This window comes from Topomyia yanbarensis, chromosome 3 (genome assembly GCF_030247195.1).
Source record: "Topomyia yanbarensis strain Yona2022 chromosome 3, ASM3024719v1, whole genome shotgun sequence".
NCBI classification, from domain to species: domain Eukaryota; kingdom Metazoa; phylum Arthropoda; class Insecta; order Diptera; family Culicidae; genus Topomyia; species Topomyia yanbarensis.
In genome coordinates, this window is record NC_080672.1 from 261,204,225 (window position 1) to 261,215,233 (window position 11,009).

Genomic DNA, 11,009 nt, shown 5'->3' on the forward strand with positions numbered 1-11,009 from the left:
AACTTTGCATGGTGCAAATTTGAGCTGAAATGATAAAGTTATTATCTCGTTTATTTGAAAAGTTATGAACAATTTTTGTTGAAAAATACACCATTTTTAAAAATTAATTAATTTTTTTACAGAAATAACACTCCCGTAATTTTTTCACTAAAATCTGGAAAAGATCAATGAAATCAAAAGATTGAAAATTCATTTGCAATCTTGTAAGATATATAGCTTTGAACAAAACCATTTTTGTTTTGAAAATCGCCTGTAACTATACAAACAAAAGAGAAAGAAACTTTATTGCTTCGGCAAAATGTGAATTTATAAAAGTTATAAAAACCTCTACAACAAAGTATTTGCGAGAAATTAACACATAAAAAGGTATTAATAGAAAACCAATTTTTCAAGAGCCACGCCACCTTGAATATTGCAAAAATCATAACACATGAACTATTAGAGATAGCCATATAGTTTCTTCAGGAAAGTTACTTTAATTAGATTGATTTATAACTTTGTAAAAGATTATGTAGCTGAATTTTGCATATCAAAAAAGTTGCTACTTTGAACACCCTAACCACAAGGACCACCTTAATTCAACTAATATAAAAAATAGGCAACAAATTTCCAAGAAAGTTTGCCGAAGATACTTGTAGTGTATACGTTTAAATTCTGTACAAGATCTAAGAGTAAGCATGAATCTAGCGTTAGAAATAGTGTAGACAGTCTTTGCAATTAATGTCTTCACCGGCTGACTGTACTACCCATGATCGCATAGTTGTCCCGTTTTCTATGGGATTTCCTATCTTTATGGGACTGATATGCGATCATGGGTAGTGTAATCGCCAATCACTAAGCCCCCCCGTATGACAAGTCAATGTCACGTCAATTCAGTGGAAACGAAAATGTTGCCAACACCACCACATAAATGCGAGCAAACCAGAGCAGAACGGAAACGGCAGAATTATACTGGGACTGTGCTGGGGACAAGGCAGTAAGCAGACGTCACATTCCGCCTCGAGGATCAGCCGCATTTTCATCCAGGCGAGGAAAAAACTCGAGCAAACGCGAAGTTGGCCTAGTATTTTGGCAATTAGCATTGCAGAAAATTCACTTCTCCGCGAGAAGCGCGCAGCGAAGAAACAACCTATCGATCTCGGTTTCTCTCGGCGACGGAACCACACGGAAAACGTCGGGACGACCTATAGCAGTAGGTGAGCAATTTCGGTGAGAGTAAAACCTAACATTTGAGCCGGAACGAAAAGCAATATGTAACGATTGTAAATTTCAGACGGAAAGCTGTCATCTCCATGAGGAGAACATAACCTAAAAGACATTTGACTGAGTTTGAATTTATGCTGTAGAAGCTCCATTCCAAGAAGCATTCAGACGACGGCGAAAGTCAAATCTAGCGTGGATCGAACAAAAATCGGTGAAGGTGATAGTCCGAGTCAAAGTGAAAAAGCTATGCGCTAATTATTGCCATTATAGAAATCGAACATTCCCGTAAGGAACGCACGACAAGCAGGACATCAGGTCAAGTTCGGGTTCGATCTCGTAAGACAGCACTATTTTCGGAAGAAGGAAGAGGCTACTGCACAAGGTATTTATAACCATTAACAAATGCGCCCAACAATGATATGCAATCTCAGTTTCCACCGTTATAAACAGATTGATTCGCGCTTTCCGTGCTCAGAGCTAATTGCGAAGAGGAAATCTCCAATAGAACGGAACAACGAAACTAGGATCCCCCAGGTGAAGGACGTGGCCGGTAGGACGAATTCTTGAAGCTCTCCGAAGTCGGAAGTTCGCAGCAAAAAACCTTCCACTGGGAAGTGAGTAAAAGCACACGATTACATGTATTCCCGTGAGAGCTGAAACTGTTGTTTTGTCAGGGTTTTTTTTATTTGCCAGACTCAGCGGAAACTGCGAAGGAGTGTTTTTCTTCTGCTACACGCAGTGCACACTACGAGGCAAGGGTTTTGTCTGCTAAACAGAACGGAGACAGTGACGAAGGGAGGTTCTCCAGCTGGAGTGAAAGCCATCACGGAGTGACTGAGAAACACAACAGTGTCAGTTGCACCACCGGATCGATCGCCAAGCAAAGGTAGATCGCCGTTGAAGTTTTCCTTCGAAGAGCCACGGTGTCCGTATTCGTCAAGGAGGTGGAAATGTTACGGAGGACCGAAAGGTCACAGTGGGTTGGCTTAGATGGCACAGGAAGGCTATGCAAGTCAGGCAAATAGAAGGATGGGCCCATCATACGTGAGTAGAAGTAGTAGCTAGGAAGTTAAAACATTAATGGTTAAGCAGGAGGGTGTTGAATAAATGTAATAAATGCAGATTTGGGTTCATGTTTTGTTGGTTGCGTTCATGAGTTTCGGCCTGTAGACCGGGTACCCAAAGCATTCCAGTTTTGTCTTCCTAAATGCCGCTTTGTGACCATACTACACTGTGCGAGGGTACCCACAATACTGAAATGTCAATAATTAAGGCAATTTCCAATCGATTTCCACACTTTTGGGTATTTCGGGTTCAGGTACTCATCCGCTTTTAGGTGAACTTCAATGGAATACTGGCAATATGGGTATTAAAATTCTGGCAATTGCATCAGCAGGCTGTATCTTATAGTTTTGGAACCATTTGGTATTTAACCCCGGAATGGACATTCCGGAGCAGGTTCCCGTGTGGCCGTAAGTGGCCATTCCGAGGTCAAAGTGTCATTTGGTTCCGTATTAATAAATAACTGACTTCTTAGACAATTTGAAGACTTTTGATACTCATATTGCTCGGATATTATTAAAATTTATAAACCCTACACTCTTAGAAAAAATGAAAATTACATTTGACGTAAACAACGTAGCGACGTATTTCTCCTGTCTGGTAATAGGATTTTACATGTTATGATATGTAAAATTAAATATTGTGACTCTTTTGATGTAAAACTCAGACTAAATGACCTAGGAAAAGCCAAACAACTCACATTTCTACATGTAATTAAATGTAAATTTATGTGAATTGGGACGCCTCTTTTATGAGAATCTAGCAAAACGTAAAGTTACAAGAATTTGTTTTTGCTGTGTAACCGAATCAGTACATCTATTTCTCGATTTTCAGAAGGCTTGTTCCACTATCGAGATACTATTTGTGAATAGATTAGAATACTAGCAATATGGGAGTCAAAATCAGAATTGTCTCAGAAGTCTGTTTCTTATCGTTACGGAATACTCTGATGATCTGACTTTAGAACAGTCGATAACAACCACACGAGAATCTGTTCCGGAAAGACCGTGTCGAGGTTAAACCACAAAATCGCCCCATAATGATAAGATGTAGTCTCAGGTGTCGATGTTGACACCTATATTGTTGGGAATCTATTAAAATTCTGAAATGATATCTCAATATTGCAACATGCCTCCTGAGATTCGATTTCTTTTGATTTGCACAGGGTCTAATAAGGATCAGATCATGAACATGTAAAAAGGTTCAAATCGTTTAGAAAATGTGCATTGTCTACTCTATATTTCCAAAAGCTGTATTTGGCGATGTTCTTGTAAATATCAACTTACAGGTATGGAAAGAACATTTGCAATTCGTGGATTGAAGATACTCGGGTCGGATAGAGGACACAAAATGTTTAACTATTTGAATATATGAGTTGCATACCTCGATTCAATTACTCTATACGTTAAAATAATACAAATCTATCAATTGTACATTTCACTTTAAAACAAGTGAAATATTACGGAGTTACAAACCAAAAATCAATGTTTCGATACAACAAATGTACCGTTGTCTCTCTCTGATTCAGATTGTTGAGCGATAAAAAAAATCCCGAAGCCACAGCAACATCATCTATTTCCAGAGCTGAAGCATCACTGCCGAGCCGCCCCTTCGCTGGAAGCATGACACAAAAAAGGCTTGATTTCAAACAGGGATAGACACACAGGCACACCAACCAGGGGCAAAAAGGATCACCCAGGAGAGGATGTATCGAAATTTTTTCGCATTTAATAGCGAAAATATGCAAATGAGATTTATTTGATACATTCAATGCGCTTTCGCGTGCTAGTCCTCGAACACACGCACATCTCCGAAATCATCCATAGAAAATCAATATCAAACATCGAGCGGGACGGGTGCAAAAAAAAACTATAATCTTTAAATCGATATAAATTATTTGGTTACACAGCCGCCAGCTAGCAGCCAGCGTGATCCTGTGCAATGGGTTCCATTATTTCTTACGGGCCGCTGCATCGAATCTATATTTATGGCAGATGATTTCCGTTTGATCTGAAAGGTACGTACGTTAGTATGGATGTAGTTTGGTGGAAGCTAATATATGCTTACATTACGAACGCATGACAGGAAAAGGCTGGTGAACCTGTAGAGGAAATTACCACGGACCAGCAGTGGTTCTGGTGACACATCCTTTGTCGCCATTTTGAAGAATTTGCCTTAGGGATGACTATCGCTGTCTGCTGGGTCATTAAAAACAATGTCCATTGTCGATGTCCAAATCATATAGCATTTCCCAGTTTGATTAATAGATTCCATACCGACTTCTAAATATTTTAATTCGTGACTATCAAACAAATAAAAGTCGTAGTACTAAATGTTTCCGTTACGTATCTTGACAGATTTTGCAACCGAATTCAGAAAGAACGATTGCAGGGCTAAACCCTCGACTAAAGAATGCAGTCCAGTGTAATCATAAGCGGATTGTTGTCTTGATTAGCTAATTCGGTTATTCTGTATGACTGTTTAGTTGGAAACGTCGTTAAAAGCATAAAAAAGTTGGAAACGAAATAAAATGTTTTCATCTCGAGAGCATTTCAATTAATTCAATATTAATTCGTCAAAAGGGCGAAACTGTTTTTTGTAAACAAACTTGTTTCGCTCATTAGTCTGCTGCAGAGTGAAATTTCATGAAAAATATGCGTTAATGTAAATTTTTACCTTTCGTAGAAGTAATTTCAATTGTTTTCTGCTTTGAAATTATAGTAAATTAAGAGAAACCATCAAAATAAAAGTTTGTTTACAAATCTTATTCGCCCTTTTGTAAATTTAATATGGAATTGATGACAGTGTAATCTTCCCACCCAGATCTCAGTATCCTGTCTCTAAAAGAGTGATGATCATTTAGTTTTTTATTAGTTATCTACATTCTTCGTGTCAGTAGAAAATAGGTATGTACTAGATTAATACTGTCAGTGTTACTGCATGCCTGAAGGAGTAATTTTCTGTGCTTCAGTTTGAAACCAAGTAAATAAACAAATAATTTGTTTATTGGAATACTGAAGCATCCTAAATAGCCCGTACAAAACAGCACTACCTTGGGCTAATGCAATCGGAGTTTGATCCGGACATCCCTAACCAGCGACCTCCGGGCGCTCCGTACTGCTCAACACAGTTGCAATCGAAATGTTACCTTTCAAGACCGGGTCGGGCTTGATTGAGTTTTGCCGGGATCGGTCGATGGTGAATTGAGCGAGAGTGAGAATAGGAGGAAAAAATTGACACGTTGGATACACACAATTTTTATGCAAATTTTGTGCAGTTTCATTTTCTATATAAATGAAATTGAAAAATTGAAGGAAGCATTGACGAATGGTACACCGAATGAGAAATAAGGACGAATTTGTGCTGGGGTGTTCGGGGTGAAGGGTTGGATTGGAAAATTGTCAAATTTCGGTTACCTGATTGCGTCAGAATGTGGCATTCAACATAAATCAAATTCCAGGACAAGTATTCTTCTGGCTTGCATAAATTATTAGTTGCCTGAATCGAACCAAAGAATTCGGTAACAATACGGGCACCGGAAAGTGCTGGAACTTTTGTCGTAGGTTCCCTCGGGGTGAAATAGCTTCAATGTGTGATTGAACTTTCATTATATACAATTTGTACAAGGGTTTATATTGAATGTTGGCTACGTTGACTTAAGTATTGATTGAGATGAAATACATCATTGGGAATTTTTAAAAAAATGTTTCGCAACGGATCCGAATTATTTTAGAATTACATTTTTTTCATTGTGCAGCTATCTGAAATTGTTGGCGATTGAAAATAAACATAAGAGATGCGTAACCTGTGACTTTCATTTTAAACTGAAGTTTTACGATGTATCTACTCCCATTGTAAAATTTTCTATTTCTAACGTTTTATATCACTACGAGCTGAATGAAACGATTCTATCGGCAACATTCGACGGGAATAACCACACTATAACCGTTGAAAAGTTGTAGAAATTTTTTTGACCGATGGATCCATATCACCATGGGTAATTTTCAATCGAATAATTTTAATACTACATCCGGTACTCCATAACGAAGTCGCCTTGGTTCAATAATATTTTAATAGTTTTTGTATAAAGTGATCATGTTCTGTCATGTGCGGATGATCTGAAAAAAGTTTTCGCTAATTCGTTAGATTTTCAGCATATGTAATATCAGCTGGATAGTTTCACAGCACAGTGCTATTTAAGTCGCCAACCGGTGTAAATGCTCAGTGTTTTCCTTCGCAAGGAATAAAAAAACTAATTTACTCTAAATATAATCTGAGTGAAATTGAAATCGATCGCGCCAGCTTCATTTAGGTTTTTGGAATCATCCTGGATGCCCAACTTTCACATTCAAATAACATGTTTCGTTACGCGTCGGTAACGTATCACAAACGCAGGGTTTCAATATGCACATAACCAGAGACTTCCCCAACGTATACCTAGCTTAAATTAAAGCCGCTGCGCGAAAAAAATGTTCCCAAAATCGTGAGTAAAGTGCCATGAATTCTGGAACAATCACATTTTTATGTTGCGACAACCGGATCATGAGGAAAAATCATGTGATTTATAATTATTTCCCATTTTCATTCAGAAACGCCTATATAACGCTTTTATTAGCGGAGTTAATTATTTTTGTTTTGTGAACTTCATTCACGGTTTCCGCCATATCATTACCAAACCGATTTTCTGTACGTGAACTAGTTCAAAATTTTATGCACAATATTCATAAAACCAAAGGTTGAATCGTGACTTTATTCATAGCTTGTGGAGCATTATTCAGAGTCTGACTATGCTACGTGAACTGATACATGATTTGTTACATCTTGAACATGGATTTCGCGGTTGTGAAGTAGTTCACAGAACCAAACATATTTGCTAGTAAGCTATTGCACGAAACTCGAAAAATTTATAAATCCTTTCAATCATCGTGAACTAGTTCATGATTCCTAATATAATAGCCATGATTAGGCATTGTAATTCTCACTCACTCACGTGAGAAGAAGCTTCTCCGATGTCTAACTTTTCCGAGATAACTGAGTCGCCAAATTGTCCGTCTCCATAAGTAGTGTGAAAATAATTTTCCATAAAATTTATCTAATATTTTCCATCTCAAGATGATATTTTATTTTCTTGGAAATGGTGAAGGTGATATTTTATTTTCTTGGAAATCAAAAAACAAAACTACAACGCGACAAAGAATTACGATGGACTTGTCAGGATCTTTCTCCTGAATAAACCAGCCTAGATGCCGTGTGGCATCCGGCGGATTGAAGTATCTCAGCCAAGAATTGATTCACTGGGTTTCAGATACCGGGGTTCGCTATAGGCGATCAAAAGCCAACGTTTTTGGTATCTTCTAGTAGCTGTACAATAAGTGCCGGTGATGAAATGTGCAATACTCTGATCGACCATGGTTCGAGTGGCCCAAATTAATCTTCAGCATAGACGTACAGCGACTATGAATCTATTCCGCCTTTTGCAGGAAGCAAAAGCTTTCATAAGTTCAAGAAATGTATTTCCATGAAGGAAACTTCTCTGTTGGAAAGCTACTTAGCCCCGTCTTCGTAGCTTACAATAAAATGGCATGACAAATCCACGCTGAATGCCTCGTGCATGTAAACTTGTGAATAGTGCTACCGACGCATATCTTTTATCTGACCTCAAACTCGCGATATTTGTCGCGAAATACGTGTGTTGTTCGGCATATTCGCCGCATAATGAATCATCACCCTCTGATGATTTCAAAAGGGTTGCATCATACTGTGGCAGAAATGGGTTTCCACTCATAATCGGCCGTGATGCAAATACCCACCACATAATTTGAGGCAGCTCAGATATCAGTTTCAGAGGCACCAAATTGATGGACTGTTCAAGCAGCACAAATTTGCATATACTTAATGTAGCAAATCACCAATCAGGAATCAGGAATCAGAATATATTGGCTCAAATGGCACGTCCCCGTACATAGTCGGGGATTTGTGCCTTGCTGTATGTTTTCATCATTTCCTGAGCGGAAGGAAAGGACAAGGAGGTGTGGGGAAGTAGAATTGGAAGGGTGGGAAAAATGACAGCACAAAACAAAAATAAACAACAGGTAAGTTAAACTCACAAGTAGATCTCACTTGCCTGCGAATAAACCTAAAGCTCTTTACCACATTGGATAAGAAACTTTAGTATGTCTCTGAGTTTCAGTCGACCAAACATGGTTTCGTCTATATAAGGACGGCTGAAGACAGGAAATCGCAATTGCGCTACCGCTGGACAGTTGCATATCAGATGATATGAGGTTCCGTAGTCGGATTCACAAAGATCACATGAAAAAGACTCAGCGCGATGAATAGTTGCCATGTGATAATTGAGTTTGATGCAGAGTTTGCGGTTATAGCCCTGGTCAGCATGTCGCAGTGGAGCTTCGAAAAATGTAAGAGATTTTTCGAAACCACTGGGCATGGTTGTTCTAGAAACGCCTTTGTTTGGCGACACGTTTGTAGATTTCTCCAATAATTGCGGTGCTCGGACGAAGCCCAGGACCGTAGTTTTTCCTTTATCCAACTTGTCGAAATTGGCAGCGCGGGCTCAGGACCAACGAAGTCAATCGCTGAACCTGCCCTGGCCAATTCGTCAGCCCATTCATTTCCAGTAATACCGCAATGTCCGGGCACCCAGACAAGGTAGATAGTGTTGACAACGCTTAGTTCTTCGATTTGGGTTCGGCACGCGATCACTAGCTTGGACCGGGATTTGTCTGAGCTAAGGGCCTTGATTGCAGTCTGACTATCGGAGCAGAAATTTATAACTCTGCCGGACAAACTCAGTTGAAGGGCCGATTGCACCCCGCACATAATCGCAAAGATTTCTGCTTGGAATACAGTACAGTATCTACCTAGTGAGTGAGATTGTTCCAGTCTCATTTCACGACAGTAGACACCAGCACCAGCACGTCCCTCCATCAGAGAGCCGTCAGTGTAACAAACCACTTGCGTTTGTTGTTGTCTTTCCATAAAGCCAGACAACCACTCCTCTCGAGAGGGAATCTTAACATGGAATGTCCTGTAAGGAAAACTACAAGTGAGTGTAATATCGCTGGGAGCAAGAATATCTTCACCCCATGTAACCATTTGTGACCACAATCGTGTATGACTGGTAGCAAGATCAACATGATTACTGTTCCAAAGCCCAGTAACCTGCAGTCTGTATGCACATGATAGTGCTTCTTGTTTTAAATGTATGTGTAATGGTTTGATAGTTAGAAGTGCGTCAAGAGCAGCAGTCGGAGTCGTGGTGAAAGCACCAGTCAACGCCATGAGCGCCATTCTTTGCAGATGGTTTAGCTTTGACTGGACTGTCACCACCTCTCCCGTCTGCCACCACACAAGGCATCCGTATGACAGTATTGGACGTACAATTGTCGTGTAAATCCAATAGATGAATTTAGGTTTGAGACCCCAGGTCTTTCCAAAAGTTCGTCTGCACTGCCCGAAGGCCATGCACGCTTTCTTGACTCTGAACTCAATGTGAGCAGACCAATTCAGTTTGGAATCCAATATGACTCCAACGTATTTGACTTGATCTGCACACAGTAGCTCAGAATCAAAGAACTGCAAGGGACGAACCCCGGTTGTTATTCGCTTCTTCGTGAAAAGAACCATTGAAGTTTTGCTTGGGTTAACTGATAGTTTAACTTGTCGACACCACTGTTCGACAGTTCTTAATGCCTGTTGTATTAAGTCAAAGATTGTTCCGATGCAAAATCCAGTAATTAGTATTTTGTAATCGTCAGCAAACCCGTAGGTTGGAAATCCAAGCTCATTGAGTTTCTTCAACAAGCCGTCAGCTACTAAGTTCCATAACAAAGGTGACAGAACGCCGCCCTGAGGACAACCGCAAATACTCAACTTCCGTATCTCAGCCTGTCGCAGTGACGAGCAAAGTATGCGGTTACTAAGCATTGCGTTTATCCAACCTGAGATACATGCAGGTATCCCATGACCGCGCGTCGCTTCCAGAATAGACTGGAAGGACACATTGTCAAAAGCACCCTCAATATCTAGGAATACACCCAAGCTAGATTGCTTGAGCGAGAAGGCTTTCTCAATGTTGTAAACAACATCGTGAAGCAAAGTGATCGTGGATTTCCCACACTGATATGCATGTTGCATTTTGTGCAGTGGATATTCAACTAAACTACCGTTCCTGATGTGATGATCGATTATCCGTTCCAAAGCTTTCAGAAGAAAAGAACTTAAGCTGATAGGCCTAAAACTCTTGGCTTCTTCATAGCTTGAGCGCCCCCCTTTGGGAATAAATCTAACAGTTATTTCTCGCCATGCTTTCGGGATATACCCGGTAGCAAGACTGGAAAGCAAAATCTTTTTCAAGACATGTTTAAGAATATCAAATCCCTTTTGCAGTAGCACGGGAAGTATTCCATCTTTTCCGGGTGATTTGTATGGAGCAAAGCTGTCAACTGCCCACTTGACCGATTCAGTGGAAACCAATGTGCGTGCTAACGCCCACGAGTCCGAATCACCAGAATGAGATCTGTGAACATTCAACTCCGGATCGATACAACCTGGAAAGTGTGTGTCGAAGAGACAATTAAGAACATCTTTTTCGTCCGTCACATAAACACCATCTCTGGTTTTTAAGGAGTTCATCTGAAAATCATTCGATTTGGAGAGAATTTTATTTAATCTGCTAGCCTCGTTCAGACTAGAGACATTAGTGCATAGGCTTTGCCAGCCCG

The 11,009-nt window shown here is 39.9% G+C and overlaps 1 long non-coding RNA gene across 1 annotated transcript; it reads left to right on the top strand.

The window, feature by feature from the left end:
- The first annotated feature begins 1,179 nt into the window (after positions 1-1,179).
- On the top strand, positions 1,180-1,744 carry LOC131691186 (uncharacterized). The gene is made up of 3 exons (XR_009305732.1): positions 1,180-1,420; positions 1,474-1,585; positions 1,654-1,744. It is a non-coding gene; the product is annotated as an uncharacterized LOC131691186 (long non-coding RNA).
- The last annotated feature ends 9,265 nt before the right edge of the window (positions 1,745-11,009 follow it).